Raw genomic sequence first — 16,212 nt, forward strand, 5'->3', positions numbered from 1 at the left:
GAGGGTATAAGTTCACCAAGGTGCTCATGGATGGAGGGAGCAGCATTAACATCCTGTATTATGAGACCTTCCGTCGTATGGGGCTAACAGATAAAAATCTCAAACCGTCTAATACAGTGTTCCACGGTGTAGTGCCAGGCAGATCAGCGTATCCCGTTGGTAAGATAGCTCTGGAAGTGGCCTTTGGGGATGACCATGATTCCAGGTCGGAGACATTGACGTTTGAAGTGGTGAAAATCCAGAGTCCGTATCACGCCCTGTTTGGGCGACCGGCTTACGCCAAGTTTATGGCACGGCCCTGTTATGTGTATTTGCAGCTCAAGATGCCGGGTCACAGGGGGGCAATAACGGTTCACGGAAGCCGCAAAATCGCTTTGGAATGCAAAGAAGGAGATGCGGCTTATGCAGAGTTGGTTTGTGCCACCGAGGAGTTGAAGTACTATAAAGACAATGTTGATCCAGCGGACATGACTTCATTGAAGAAGCCAACTACAGAGCATGATCCGGCCCTGAAGTTCAAATCGTCAGGAGAAACTAAGCTTGTTGACTTCGTACCTGGCGATTCGTCCAAGCAGTTCAGCATCAGTGCCAACTTGGATCCAAAATAGGAAAGCGCGCTCATCGAGTTCATCCGTGAGAATTGGGACATTTTTGCATGGAAGCCCTCTGACATGCCAGGTGTACCGAGGCAACTCGCTGAGCACACACTTAATGTGGATCCTAAATATAAACCGGTGAAACAGTTCCTCCGCCGGTTTAACGAAGAAAGACGCAAGGCGATTGGAGAAGAGGTAGCCAGGCTCTTAGCAGTTGGCTTTATTGTTGAAGTTTTTCACCCTAAGTGGCTTGCCAATCCAGTGCTGGTCCTCAAGAAAAACGGCACCTGGCACATGTGTGTGGATTACACAGATCTTAATAAGGCTTGTCCAGCAGATCCTTTTGCCCTCCCCCGTATTGATCAAATTATTGATGCTACGGCGGGTTGTGAGCGTTTAAGTTTTTTGGATGCGTATTCTGGCTATCATCAGATCAAAATGGCAGTTAAGGACCAGGAGAAGACAACATTTATAACTCCCTTTGGAGCCTTCTTGTCGTGGAATTTCTCATGGGGGGCTTGCGAGTCTACAGATGCCACAAGGGCTTAGTGTGAGGGTAAGACTGCTGCTGATAGGCCCGGGAGCGGGTATGCGAGTAGCACGCGGTGGTTTACCCAGCTTCGGAGCTCTCCGGAGAGATAATACTCCTACTGCTGCATGTCTGAGTGTATCTGATATGTCTAGTACAAAGCGCTCCTGGAGCTGTATCTGAGATCAGTACCGTGGGTATCTGACTTGGTGTATGCCTGCATGAGACATGCTCTAGTGGCCAGCTATGCCCATGGCCTATGGCCGAATGGGCGTGTGTGAGCTCATGCGTGAGTCAGTGTGGATGGATGGGTGTGTGCCTTATATAGGCATGGCTAGCTTAGTATGTAAGCTATGTGGTGGCATGGGAGCAAGGGGGTATGGTGGGGTGTCACGCTTGTCCCCTGGGTCACTTCATAAATAGTGCCAGGGGACAAGTGACACTATACATGATGGCATTAAGGTACAGCCGTCTCGTCCGCGGTATGGCCGCCACGTCGGGGTCTTGTCGGTGTCGGGCTGCAGTCGGCAGCCGGCTAGTTGGCGCAGTCGGCAGCCGGCTGGTTGGCGTTGTCGGCAGCCGGCTGGGGAGAGCAGTCGGACGGGGAGCCGGCAAGAGCGGCCGGACAGTCGGACTGAGGGGCTTTGCTAGCCCCGATGTCTTGAAATATTGTCTTCCCGTCTTTGGGGTATCCGTGTCCAATTACTCCGACAGTAGCCCCCAAGCCTCCAGGCAACTTGGCAAAGTTGGGCGGAGGTTTTTTGGCAAATGTTCATGGAAATGATCATAAAAAAGGACAAGGTTAGTCCACGCAAATATATCATATGCTTTCTTTTAGTAGTGCAAGTTTTATGCGGAGGGTGCCAACTCGGTTTCGTCCGAGCCCCCTTCAATATTTTTCGTGTTCCCTCCACTCTTTGGCTTGTGCTCTTGCTTGCCGGACAGCCGCTCTGCGGTCTGTGGCTGAGAGTGGGCCACGAAGTGGAGTGTACAGTACTCAGAGTCTAGGAGCAGATTCAACCGAGTAGATACTCATAAAAGAAACGACCGGGTCGCCCGAACCGTTTTTCTTCCTGGACGTTTTTCTCGTGGGTGGCCTCCAGCGTTCACTCTTGCTAGTCGTACAGCCGCTCTGCGGTCTGTGACTAAGAGTGAGCCTTTGGTACCACGCACGGTACTAAGCCGTCTGCGGAAACTAACGTCTCAGGCCAAGCGGCCAGCCCCCGGGCCAACTCTGGCTGGCGCCAGGGCGAACAGTGATGCAACTGTAATAAAAATGCGGAGATAGACCCCGAGCATCGCTCGGGGTTATCCATGCTTGCATGGTGCAAAAAATATGTGGGTGAGGAGCTCACATTGATTTTTGTGTAGTCGCGGTCGTCGAAGACAGCCGGCGCGGCTCGACGCTCGCGGAGTGCGTCGGCGCACCCGCTGGGTGCAGCCTTCGAGCCTCCGGTTGCTCGAAGGGGAGTCCTGGCCTGTCAGGCTCGACCAGCCAGGCGGCGAGGCATCTTGCAGCGCCCCTTTTTTTCTGCCGGCTACTGACAGCCGGACAAAACTCTTCTCTTGTCTGCAATCTTCGCGGGGGCGCGCCAGCGCACCCGCTGGGTGTAGCCCCCGAAATTCAGGCCGATTGCTGAGTAGTCGGGCCGGATCTTCCGGCAACTACCTTGCCTTCTTTCTCGCGGGGGCGCGTCAGCGCACCTGCTGGGTGTAGCCCCCGAGATTCGGGCCGACTGCTGAGCAGTCGGGCCGGATCTTCCGGCAACTACCTTGTCTTCTTTCTCGCGGTGGCGCGTCAGCGCACCCGCTTGGTGTAGCCCCCGAGATTCGGGCCGACTGCTGAGCAGTCGGGCCGGATCTTCCGGCAACTACCTTGTCTTCTTCTTGCGGTGGCGCGTCAGCACACCCGCTGGGTGTAGCCCCCGAGATTCGGGCCGACTGCTGAGCAGTCGGGCCGGATCTTCCGGCAACTACCTTGTCTTCTTCTTTTTCTTCTTCAGACGGCTGGGCAGGCGGACCCCGACACGGCCGTCGAGCTCTTTGCAGCCGGCCAGGTAGCCAACGATCGGACGCACATCTGGCAGTCGGACGCAAAAAAAAATTGGCAGTTGGCCGGCTGGGAACCCGGCCTGACTTTTCGGGCGGCCGGCTGGGCACCCGGCCACGCCAGCAGTCAGCCACCAGGCAATCGGCCTATTCTTTATCTCTCTCTTTTTTTCGGCCGGATGGGCAGCCGGCCTGCTTCTGTACTAGCAGCCGGTCTAGGGCGGGCGCCGGGAGGCGGAGGGAGCCGGAGCCGGCTAGCCCCAGGGCGGTGCTGGGAGGCCGGCGCAGGGCCGGACGCGGCCGGGACTTGGGAGGCGCGAGCCGGCGACGCGGATGACACGGCAATGGGCTCGAGGAGCCGGCAGGGCGGCGAGGACGTCGGACCCGGCATAGCGACGTGGGAGGAGCCGGACCCGGCAGCCGGCTGGAGCGGAGGCGAGGCGCAGCCGGCACGCGCGGAGAAGTCGGCATGGTGGCGGAGAACCCGGCCTCTGTTTGTTGGACGTGGAGCCAGCCGGCCGGGTCAAGGCGCGAGCCGGAGCCGGCGGATGGTGTGGCAGCGGCCGGTGCGAGCGCGTGGAGGCAGAGCAACCGGTTGGAGCCGCAGGCGGGAGGCCCAGGCGACGCAGCCGGGCGCGCGGCGAACCGGGCACTGCCGAGCCGGCGCGAACGCGCGACAGGCACAGGGCGGAACTGGGGATGCGGCACTGGGCACGAGACCGACGCGGGAGCCGGCGCGGGCGGGAAGGCTAGGCACGGGTGGAGCTCGCCGCGAACACGGAGGACGGAAACAGTGCTCGGGGTGGAGCAGAGCGGCGACGGGGAAGTCCGCGAATGCGGCGGCGACGGAGGGCCTGGCGGCCCAGGTGGACGAGCACGGCGGCCCGCAGCGCAGGGGACCTGTGGCTGCGTAGGCGGATAATGAGCGGAGCTCAGGCCAGCTCGTCCATGGAGGAGCGGCTCGGCAAGGAGCTCGAGGAGGCTGGCGGCTGAGCGGCAGGGCTCGGGTCCTTGCTCCTGCGCAGGCGCAGAGGACGACGAAGCCGGGCAGCGAAGGAGCGGAGGCGGGCTAGCATGGCAGCATGCTCGCGTACGCGAAGAAGAGCAGAGGCGGGGTGTGCATGGCCGTTGTCTGACCATTGTCTGACCATGATACACGCACTATCCAACTTGCATCTGGATAGTGTATGAAGAGTGTATGGCTATTATCTGGAAAGTGTATGGCCAATGGTTTGACCATCGTATGACTTGCATCTAGATAGCTTGTAGAGATGACATATAGAGGAGCGAAGGCGTGTTCCGGCCAGAGCAAGGCGCAGTGCGGAAGGGAGCCGACACGAGCGGCGCGTGGATGGACATGGCCGACCGAAGCGAGGCCCCGTGCGCGGCGCGCGCACGGACTGTCGGCCGGCATCGCAACGGTGATGACGAAGAGGCCGACGGCAAAGACGAGGGTGCGCCGTCTCGCACGGCCGCTCCGGGGGCGGGTCGAAGTCGAGCCCCCGAGCGCTGCCAAAGAGATGGCGCGACGCCGCGGCGGGGGAGATGAAGATGGTCTCGCCCGGACAGCGAAACCAGCAGCAGCGTGGTAGCATAATAGTTGTACCACCCCAAGGTGGGCGCCAACTGTTGTGGAATTTCTCACGGGGGGCTTGCGAGTCTACAGATGCCACAAGGGCTTAGTGTGAGGGTAAGACTGCTGCTGATAGGCCCGGGAGTGGGTATGCGAGTAGCACGCGGTGGTTTACCCAGCTTCGGAGCTCTCCGGAGAGATAATACTCCTACTGCTGCATGTCTGAGTGTATCTGATATGTCTAGTACAAAGCGCTCCTGGAGCTGTATCTGAGATCAGTACCGTGGGTATCTGACTTGGTGTATGCCTGCATGAGACATGCTCTAGTGGCCAGCTATGCCCATGGCCTATGGCCGAATGGGTGTGTGTGAGATCATGCGTGAGTCAGTGTGGATGGATGGGTGTGTGCCTTATATAGGCATGGCTAGCTTAGTATGTAAGCTATGTGGTGGCATGGGAGCAAGGGGGTATGGTGGGGTGTCACGCTTGTCCCCTGGGTCACTTCATAAATAGTGCCAGGGGACAAGTGACACTATACATGATGGCATCGAGGTACAGCCGTCTCGTCCGCGGTATGGCCGCCACGTCGGGGTCTTGTCGGTGTCGGGCTGCAGTCGGCAGCCGGCTGGTTGGCGCAGTCGGCAGCCGGCTGGTTGGCGCAGTCGGCAGCCGGCTGGGGAGAGCAGTCGGACGGGGAGCCGGCAAGAGCGGCCGGGCAGTCGGACTGAGGGGCTTTGCTAGCCCCGATGTCTTGAAATATTATCTTCCCATCTTCGGGGTATCCGTGTCCAATTACTCCGACAGTAGCCCCCAAGCCTCCGGGCAACTTGGCAAAGTTGGGCGGAGGTTTTTTGGCAAATGTTCATGGAAATGATCATAAAAAAGGACAAGGTTAGTCCACGCAAATATATCATATGCTTTCTTTTAGTAGTGCAAGTTTTATGCGGAGGGTGCCGACTCGGTTTCGTTCGAGCCCCCTTCAATCTTTTTCGTGTTCCCTCCACTCTTTGGCTTGTGCTCTTGCTTGCCGGACAGCCGCTCTGCGGTCTGTGGCTGAGAGTGGGCCGCGAAGTGGAGTGTACAGTACTCAGAGTCTAGGAGCAGATTCAACCGAGTAGATACTCATAAAAGAAACGACCGGGTCGCCCAAACCGTTTTTCTTCCCGGACGTTTTTCTCATGGGTGGCCTCCAGCGTTCACTCTTGCTAGTCGGACAGCCGCTCTGCGGTCTGTGACTAAGAGTGGGCCTTTGGTACCACGCACGGTACTAAGACGTCTGCGGAAACTAACGTCTCAGGCCAAGCGGCCAGCCCCCGGGCCAACTCTGGCTGGCGCCGGGGCGAACAGTGATGCAACTGTAATAAAAATGCGGAGATAGACCCCGAGCATCGCTCGGGGTTATCCGTGCTTGCGTGGTGCAAAAAATATGCGGGTGAGGAGCTCACATTGATTTTTGTGTAGTCGCGGTCGTCAAAGACAGCCGGCGCGGCTCGACGCTCGCGGAGTGCGTCGGCGCACCCGCTGGGTGCAGCCTTCGAGCCTCCGGTTGCTCGAAGGGGAGTCCTGGCCGGTCAGGCTCGACCAGCCAGGCGGCGAGGCGTCTTGCAACGCCCCTTTTTCTCTGCCGGCTACTGACAGCCGGACAAAACTCTTCTCTTGTCTGCAATCTTCGCAGGGGCGCGCCAGCGCACCCGCTGGGTTTAGCCCCCGAGATTTGGGCCGACTGCTGAGCAGTCGGGCCGGATCTTCCGGCAACTACCTTGCCTTCTTTCTCGCGGGGGTGCGTCAGCGCACCCGCTGGGTGTAGCCCCCGAGATTCGGGCCGACTGCTGAGCAGTCGGGCCGGATCTTCCGGCAACTACCTTGTCTTCTTTCTCGCGGTGGCGCGTCAGTGCACCCGTTGGGTGTAGCAACCGAGATTCGGGCCGACTGCTGAGCAGTCGGGCCGGATCTTCCGGCAACTACCTTGTCTTCTTCTTGCGGTGGCGCGTCAGCACACCCACTGGGTGTAGCCCCCGAGATTCGGGCCGACTGCTGAGCAGTCGGGCCGGATCTTCCGGCAACTACCTTGTCTTCTTCTTTTTCTTCTTCAGACAGCTGGGCAGGCGGATCCCGACACGGCCGTCGGGCTCTTTGCAGCCGACCAGGTAGCCAATGGTCGGACGCACATCTGGCAGTCAGACGCAAAATTTATTATTTTTTTTGGCAGTCAGCCGGTTGGGAACCCGGCCTGACTTTTCGGGCGGCCGGCTGGGCACCCGGCCACGCGAGCAGTCGGCCACCAGGCAATCGGCCTCTTCTTTATCTCTCTCTTTTTTTCGGCCGGATGGGCAGCCGGCCTGCTTCTGTACTAGCAGCCGGTCTGGGGCGGGCGTCGGGAGGCGGAGGGAGCCAGAGCCGGCTAGCCGCAGGGCGGTGCTGGGAGGCCGGCGCAGGGCCGGACGCGGCCGGGACTTGGGAGGCGCGAGCCGGCGACGCGGATGACACGGCAGCGGGCTCGAGGAGCCGGCAGGGCGGCGAGGGCATCGGACCCGGCATAGCGACGTGGGAGGAGCCGGACCCGGCAGCCGGTTGGAGCGGAGGCGAGGCGCAGCCGGCGCGCGCGGAGAAGTCGGCATGGTGGCGGAGAACCCGGCCTCTGTCTGTCGGACGTGGAGCCAGCCGGCCGGGTCGAGGCGCGAGCCGGAGCCGGCGGATGGTGCGGCAGCGGCCGGTGCGAGCGCGTGGAGGCAAAGCAACCGGTTGGAGCCGCAGGCGGGAGGCCCAGGCGACGCAGCCGGGCGCGTGGCGAACCGGGCACTGCTGAGCCGGCGCGAACGCGCGACAGGCACAGCGCGGAACTGGGGACGCGGCAGCGGGCACGAGACCGACGCGAGAGCCGGCGCGGGCGGGAAGGCCAGGCACGGGTGAAGCTCGCCGCGGACACAGAGGACGGCAACAGTGCTCGGGGTGGAGCAGAGCGGCGACGGGGAAGTCCGCGAATGCGGCGGCGACGGATGGCCCGGCGGCCCAGGTGGACGAGCACAGCGGCCCGCAGCGCAGGGGACCTATGGCTGCGTAGGTGGAGAATGAGCAGAGCTCAGGCCAGCTCATCCATGGAGGAGCGGCTCGGCAAGGAGCTCGAGGAGGCTGGCGGCTGAGCGGCAGGGCTCGGGTCCTCGCTCCTGCGCAGGCGCAGAGGACGACGAAGCCGGGCGGCGAAGGAGCGGAGGCGGGCTAGCATGGCAGCACGGCCGCGTACGCGAAGAAGAGCAGAGGCGGGGTGTGCATGGCCGTTGTCTGACCATTGTCTGACTATGATACACGCACTATCCAACTTGCATCTGGATAGTGTACGAAGAGTGTATGGCTATTATCTGGAAAGTGTATGGCCAACGGTTTGACCATCGTATGACTTGCATCTAGCTAGCTTGTAGAGATGACATATAGAGGAGCGAAGGCGTGTTCCGGCCAGAGCAAGGCGCGGTGCGGAGGGGAGCCGACACGAGCTGCGCGTGGATGGACATGGCCGACCGAAGCGAGGCCCCGTGCGCGGCGCGCGCACGGACTGGCGGCCGGCATTGCAACGGTGATGACGAAGAGGCCGACGGTGAAGACGAGGGCGCGCCGTCTCGCACGGCCGCTCCGGGGGTGGGTTGAAGTCGAGCCCCCGAGCGCTACCAAAGAGACGGCACGACGCCACGGCGGGGGAGATGAAGATGGTCCCGCCCGGACAGCGAAACCAGCAGCAGCGTGGTAGCATAATAGTAGTACCACCCCAAGGTGGGCACCAACTGTCGTGGAATTTCTCACGGGGGGCTTGCGAGTCTACAGATGCCACAAGGGCTTAGTGTGAGGGTAAGACTGCTGCTGATAGGCCCGGGAGCGGGTATGCGAGTAGCACGCGGTGGTTTACCCAGCTTCGGAGCTCTCCGGAGAGATAATACTCCTACTGCTGCATGTCTGAGTGTATCTGATATGTCTAGTACAAAGCGCTCCTGGAGCTGTATCTGAGATCAGTATCGTGGGTATCTGACTTGGTGTATGCCTGCATGAGACATGCTCTAGTGGCCAGCTATGCCCATGGCCTATGGCCGAATGGGCGTGTGTGAGCTCATGCGTGAGTCAGTGTGGATGGATGGGTGTGTGCCTTATATAGGCATGGCTAGCTTAGTATGTAAGCTATGTGGTGGCATGTGAGCAAGGGGGTATGGTGGGGTGTCACGCTTGTCCCCTGGGTCACTTCATAAATAGTGCCAGGGGACAAGTGACACTATACATGATGGCATCGAGGTACAGCCGTCTCGTCCGCGGTATGGCCGCCACGTCGGGGTCTTGTCGGTGTCGGGCTGCAGTCGGCAGTCGGCTGGTTGGCGCAGTCGGCAGCCGGCTGGTTGGCGCAGTCGGCAGCCGGCTGGGGAGAGCAGTCAGACGGGGAGCCGGCAAGAGCGGCCGGACAGTCGGACTGAGGGGCTTTGCTAGCCCCGATGTCTTGAAATATTGTCTTCCCGTCTTCGGGGTATCCGTGTCTAATTACTCCGACACTTCTGCTATGTGTCTATGCCCTTCGGGCTCAAGAGTGCCCAGGCAACTTACCAAGGGTGTGTACAAAATTGTCTTCACAAGCAGATTGGCCGTAATGTACATGCTTACGTGGATGATATCGTGGTTAAGTCCAGGGAGAAGGAGACTCTGATTAATGATTTGAAGGAAACCTTTGATAACCTGAGAACATACAAGATGATGCTTAATCCGGACAAGTGTGTCTTTGGTGTACCGGCGGGCAAGCTATTGGGTTTTTTGGTGTCCAACAGGGGAATTGAGGCTAATCCGGAGAAGATCACGGCTATCACCTCCCTGGCTAAACCGAAGTGTATCAACGATGTTCAATGCCTGGCAGGCCGGATTGCCGCGTTAAGCCAGTTTATCAGTCGTCTTGGTGAGAAGGCAATCCCTTTGTATCAGATGTTGAAAAAAAACGGATCAGTTTGTTTGGAGCTCCGCCGCTAATGAAGCATTTGCGGACTTAAAGCGGCAGTTGGCCAATCCACCTATGCTCGCCGCTCCCATTGGCAAGAAGCCGTTACTGCTATATGTTGTTGCTAATGCTCGGGCGGTCAGCGTGGCTATTGTGGTGGAGCGAGAGGAGGCGGGCAAGGAGCATCCGGTTCAACGACCGGTCTATTATATCAGCGAGGTGCTAATCGAGTCCAAGCAAAGGTATCCGCATTGGCAGAAGCTGGTGTATGGAGTTTTTATGGCAAGCCAGAAGCTTAAACAATATTTCCAAGGGCACCCAATTACGGTGGTCAGTTCTGCTCCTTTGGGAGATATCATCCAGAACCGGGAAGCAACTGGCCGGATTGCAAAGTGGGCCATAGAGCTGGGGCCGTACGGTTTGAAGTATGTGCCTCGGACAGCGGTTAAGTCTCAAGCACTTGTTGATTTCATCAATGATTGGACGGAAATGCAAGCACCTGAAGAAAAGCCGGATCACACGTATTGGACCATCCATTTTGACGGATCCAGGCAGTTGGAAGGCTCGGGGGCTGGAGTCGTATTAACTTCCCCACGAGGTGATAAGTTTTGTTATGTTCTCCGCTTAATGTTCCCTTGTACTAACAATGCAGCTGAGTATGAAGCCTTGCTCCATGGTCTCCGGATGGCTAAGGAGATGAATCTAAGTCGAGTTAAGTGCTTCGGTGACTCGGACCTTGTGGCTCAGCAAGTGTCTGGCACTTGGGACTCCAAGGACCCACTCATGGCAGCGTATCGTCGGGAGGTGGATACTGTTGCAGGTTATTTCAAAGGCTATCAGGTGGACCACGTGGACCGGCGGAAAAATGAAGCGGCGGACGCTTTAAGCCGGCTGGGCTCTCAGCGCAAACCGGTCCCGCCCAATGTTTTTCTGGATGTGCTGCACAACCCGTCGGTCAAGATCCCTGGTGAAGAGGATTTGGCTATTCCTGATCCGGAGGCTCAATTGGTGGCGGCTCTTCATGTTATTCCGGATTGGACGCTTCCTTACCTGGCGTACAAGAACCGGGGCGAGTTGCCAGAGGATGAGATTCTGGCCCGGCAGATAATCCGGCGATCCAAGTCCATGGCTATCATCAACGGCGAGTTGCATCATTGCAGTGTATCAGGAGCTTTTCAACGCTGCGTGTCTCCTGAAGAAGGCCGTGAAATTTTGCGTGAGATCCACGAAGGAGATTGTGGTCACCATGCCGGTTCAAAGTCTCTGGTGGCTAAAGCGTTTCGCCATGGCTTCTATTGGTTAACTGCTCATGCTGATGCGGAGGATCTGGTCAGACGATGTGATGGTTGCCAAAGGTTTTCAAGACGTGCTCATGTACCGGCTCAAGAATTGAGAATGATTCCAATTACTTGGCCGTTTGCGACTTGGGGGCTGGATATGGTTGGGCCTTTCAAAAGGTCCAAAGATAAGAAGACCCACCTCCTGGTGGCGGTTGACAAGTTTACAAAGTGGGTGGAGGCAGAACCTGTTAGCAAGTGTGATGCGGCCACGGCGGTTCAGTTCATCAAAAAGGTGATTTTCCGGTTTGGCTTTCCGCACAGTATTATCACAGATAATGGTACCAATTTGTCCAAAGGTGCTATGAAGGAGTTCTGCGAACGGGAGCACATCCGGCTCGACGTTTCATCAGTGGCACATCCACAGTCCAATGGTCAAGCAGAAAGAGCTAATCAAGAGATCTTGAGAGGCATCAAGCCCCGGCTCATGGTTCCTTTGCAGAGAACGCCGGGTTGTTGGGTAGAAGAATTACCATCTGTGTTATGGAGCATCAATACAACACCCAACAGATCAACAGGATACACACCGTTCTTCATGGTTTATGGAGCGGAGGCGGTTCTCCCCAGTGATATCCGTCATGATTCACCTCGTGTAACGGCTTATATTGAAGCGGACAACGAGACAGCACGGCAAGATGCTTTGGACCGGTTGGATGAAGAGCGTGACATCGCAGCCGCCCGATCGGCGATTTACCAGCAGGATCTTCGTCGTTATCACAGTCGCCGAGTCAGAACCAGAACCTTTCAGGAAGGAGATTTGGTGCTTCGGCTCATCCAAGATCAGACTGATATGCATAAGTTATCCCCACCTTGGGAGGGGCCTTTCGTGGTCAGCAAGAATCTGCACAACGGGTCGTACTATCTGATCGATATTCGAGAGCATAAAGACTCACGTACATCAGAGGAGGAGACTAACAGGCCGTGGAACATAGCTCATCTTCGGCCTTACTATACCTGAGCCATTGGCTATACTTATGTACATATTACGACAATGTATATATTATGATTAAATATAATAAACCGGAACCTCAGCTAAAGCGGGGTATCTGTTCTTTTACATCATGTGAGGTTACACGGAGTTGCTCTAAAGCGGCCTCCGGTTTACCCCTTGAGTTCGCTTTTTAAAAGCATCATGTTATATCACTTGGGGGTTTGGTCGTGTCCGAACCAATACCATGCCTCTTGATAGGCGAGAGCCACCAGATCACTTGGGGACTTGGTCATGTCTGAACCAGTCATGCCTCTTGATCGGCTTAAGGCCACAGAATCACTTGGGGGCTTGGTCGAACCCGAACCATGACCATGCCACTTGATCGGCATAAATGCCACGGTTTCATTTGGGGACCTGGCTGACTAGAACCATAGTTACACCTAACGGGAGCTTGGTCATGTTCGGCCATGGTAACACCATCTGATCAGCTCAAATAAACCTTTTTTTGCAACGTTTTGTCATTGCACTTGATTTACACTTTTCTTTGAAGGGGTTTTTTTGCTTTTTATTGCGTTTTTTAAACCGACAAAGTTTTTTAACCAATCAATTGACGGAACACAGTTCACGTCAATCCGGAGACTATTTGCCCGGTTTGATCCTTGTTGTTAACATCCTCTTATGGAGTAACACGGTGTTTATTATAACCCGGCACGGTTTACATGGTAAACCAGCGTCATATATATACAGGAGCTGTTATCTCCTCCAACAGTGTGGGTTTGCAAAACTCCGCTTCAAGATTGGCCAAGCCAACTTCATGCTCAACGAGGGCAGGTATTATGTATCACAAAAATTTGGTCATATACTTAAGAATTTTTTTGGATGTTTTGACTTCATATATGCAGACATCATATTCCGCCGGACGGTACAACCGCGGTGGCACTTGAAGAGTTTTTTATTGCAGAAGGTGCTTTGGAAAGTTCATCACCACAGGAAGAACAAATTATGCACGAAGGCATATCAACATCAAAAGTATCAGCTAGCCTATTACAAGGCAACACGGTGCCCATAATAATATCATTGTTTTTCGCAAAGGAGAGGCAGTTTCAAAACCGGCTTCCGGTTCAAGCTTGGTCACCAGCCTGGCCTGATGGTTGTGGGTCACCCTGCGCCGCTTCAGCCTCCGTTTCTCTACCCAGTGGCTGGAAATCAACAGTTGTCCAGTCTATTCCCATTAATGCTTGAAAAACAGCTTCATCGTGGATCAGCAATGACGGGTCAATATCGGGAGCGTAAGTGTGCTTACGGATTGGAGGGATAAGATTTTCCGACTCATGAATTGGGGCAGCTATTCGCTTGTTCTGATTATCATATTGAGCTTGATAACGAGACAAGTCTGCTTCTTCAGCCAGTTGACAAGCTAGCGGACGCACCTCCCGGTTTATGGCTCGCTGATCCGCTTCACTAAATTCTGACCCATCTTCTTTCAAGCTGGGATAGCCCTGAGCCGCTTCAATAGGATCAAAATCCGGCACCCAGGCTTTTGCCCGCATTAAGGCATTGATCGCACCGGTTCGAGCAGCAGATTTCTTCAGCTCTTCAACCCGGGCGGGAAGCACCGACAGTTTCATCAGGGTATCTTGAATCAAAGTGGGCGCCGGTTTGTTGTGAGATGCGGTACAGATGATCCGCTGTGCGCCAGTATACAGCTGTTCGACCAACGTGTAGACGGCCTTCAATTTTTTCCGCACATCTGAACCCAAATGACCAGTGCGTGTCCCTGAAATATCATAAGGGTTAAACCGGCAGCTCTGTAAGAAGGCCGAGTCAATTCAGAAGTCAAACTGGCTTACCAAAGATAGCAGTGGTCATAGTATGCACGTGCCGCTTTATACTGGTCAATTCATCCGCCACCGGTTTTAGTGCAGCCTCGGCATCCTCTGCTCGTTTGATTAAAGTGGACTTTTCAGTGGCCCAATCCGCCTGTTTCTTCTTGAAGCTCTCCTTAAGCTGCTCCATGGCGCTTAAAGCGCTGGCTAATTCCTCTTTTGCTTTGGAGGTTTCAGCTTGTTGGGTTTTCAGGTTTTCTTGGAGGTCGGCGATTTGGTTTTCTTTCGTCTTCAGCTCAGCCTGCATGCAGACAGTTATATGCTTCAACAAAACGGTACAAGGATTGAAGTACCAACCACATAACAAGTTATGCACTTGGCACTTGGGGGCTAATGCATATTCGATCTTCATCTTTCAATTGCTTACAAAGTCCCAAGATCAATACAAGTATTCAACTTGGCACTTGGGGGCTAATGGCTATTTGCTCGTATATATTCTGATGCGGCAATTTCAATTACTTAAAGTACCGGTTTAACTACGCTAAGTTGAACCGGCCCTTGGGGGCTACATCAGCGAATTTCAAAGCATCAAGATTTATATTAGTAAGTCCCGGTTTGAAAGAATATTACAAACCGGCCCTTGGGGGCTAGGAGAGTCAGCAAGAATGGAAGCATACAAGCAGGAAGGAGCATATGGAAGTTACCTCATATTTATCTTTCATCATATTAACCAGACCGGCTTCATAGTCGCGACTGGTATACAACCGGTTCAGATAGCCGGAATGGATATCTTGGGCGTTCAGAGCAGCATAAGTCGTCAGATCAGCGTTCCACTTGCCTTTGCCAAAGGCAGCAAATTCTTCCTTGGCAGAATGTTTGGACAAAGCGACAGGATTGCTTGGCTCAGTATGGCCAGTGCCAGTAATGACAACCTCATCATCCTGGGTACCGCCGGTTTGCACTGGGGCTGTTGGCTTGTTAGTAGGTTTTGCTGGACCGGTGGAGCTTTCAATCCGGATGGAACCTGTGGGCTGATTGACAGGACCTGAGGCATCAGTAGGTCTCTCTTCAGCAATAAGATCGTCGTCTTGCTGCGGTGGATCGTTGGGTATATCCTCAGGAATAGCCGCTTCAAGATTGGGTGTCTTGCCTGGTTCAAGAACGACATCTTCTTCGGCCGCTTTGTCCAGGCGGGCCTTCTTGCTTGGCCTAGGTTTGGCCCTGAGAAGAATAACAAAATCAAATACAGCATATGTTCTAAGGCGATGTACTGCAAACATCACAATAAGTATAGCTTACCCAAGCACCGTTTTGAGCGGTGGGAGCTGAGTAGCCGATGACTCGCCAGAAGATGAGTGGGAAGTAACCTGGTAATCGGAGTCAGACGGATTAAGAGGTTGACGAAAGCAGCCCGCTTTAGGACAAGCACTGACAAGCAAATTAGAGACCTCTGAATGGCGTTTCCGAACCGGACTGTTCGGTAAACCGGCGGAGGTAACTACCTGGCCGCTGTGCCGGGTTGTGCGACGAGCTTCGTGTTGTTGGGTCTTCATAAGAAATTTAGGATCCAAATAAGCAAGAGGATGAGAAAATTTAACTTTCCGGTTTGCCTGACGGATTTTTTGTGAAGGCAAAGTTTCTGAATCGGAAGAGAGAATAATTACCTCTGCAACATCCGCGTGGCTGGCTTCGGCATCATCCTGACAAATATCATCATCAATAAGACGCATGAAAAATAAACCAAGTGAGTCAAGCTCTACCTCAAAGTCCGGATTATCCACATCATCATCAGGGGCCGGATTAGAAGATGCAGTGGTTCTTTTCCTGTGGGCAGTCTTCTTCACAGCTTTAGTCTTTTGCCGAGTTGCTCTTTCCGGTTTGTCTGGTTTTTCTGGTTTCTCCTGCGGCAGTTTCTTGCTCCAAAACGGATCATTGCCCTGATTACACAGACACTGATATTAAACAAAGACCAGATATATCATTAACAGATTCAGCAAAAAGAAAAATCAAAGTCTTACAGCTGGCGGTTTGTTGGTGGCACAGAAGGGAAGCAGGCCGTTTCTAGCACAGACGTGTTCCGGTTCATTCAGCATCTTATTCACAGCCTCTGTGATTTCTTCATCGGTGAGCTGGATTTTGGAATGTCGCAGTGGGTCATCAACACTGCCAGTATACTCGCACATCAAACCGGAGCGCTGACTAAGGGGCAGTATGCTCCATGATATCCAACAGCGAGCGAGATCAACCCCTGTTAAACCGTTGGCCATAAAGGCTCTGAGCTTTGACAGTTGAGGAGCATATTTGCTTCTCTCCTGTGCAGTCAATCTTTGTGGAAAAGGGTGTGTATTGCTGAGCCGCTCCGGACGAAAGCCAGGCAAGGGATTCTCACCAGCAGGGGAGGTGTCTTTGCAGTA

The sequence above is a fragment of the Triticum aestivum genome, chromosome 1A (assembly GCF_018294505.1).
Source record: "Triticum aestivum cultivar Chinese Spring chromosome 1A, IWGSC CS RefSeq v2.1, whole genome shotgun sequence".
Lineage (NCBI taxonomy): Eukaryota > Viridiplantae > Streptophyta > Magnoliopsida > Poales > Poaceae > Triticum > Triticum aestivum.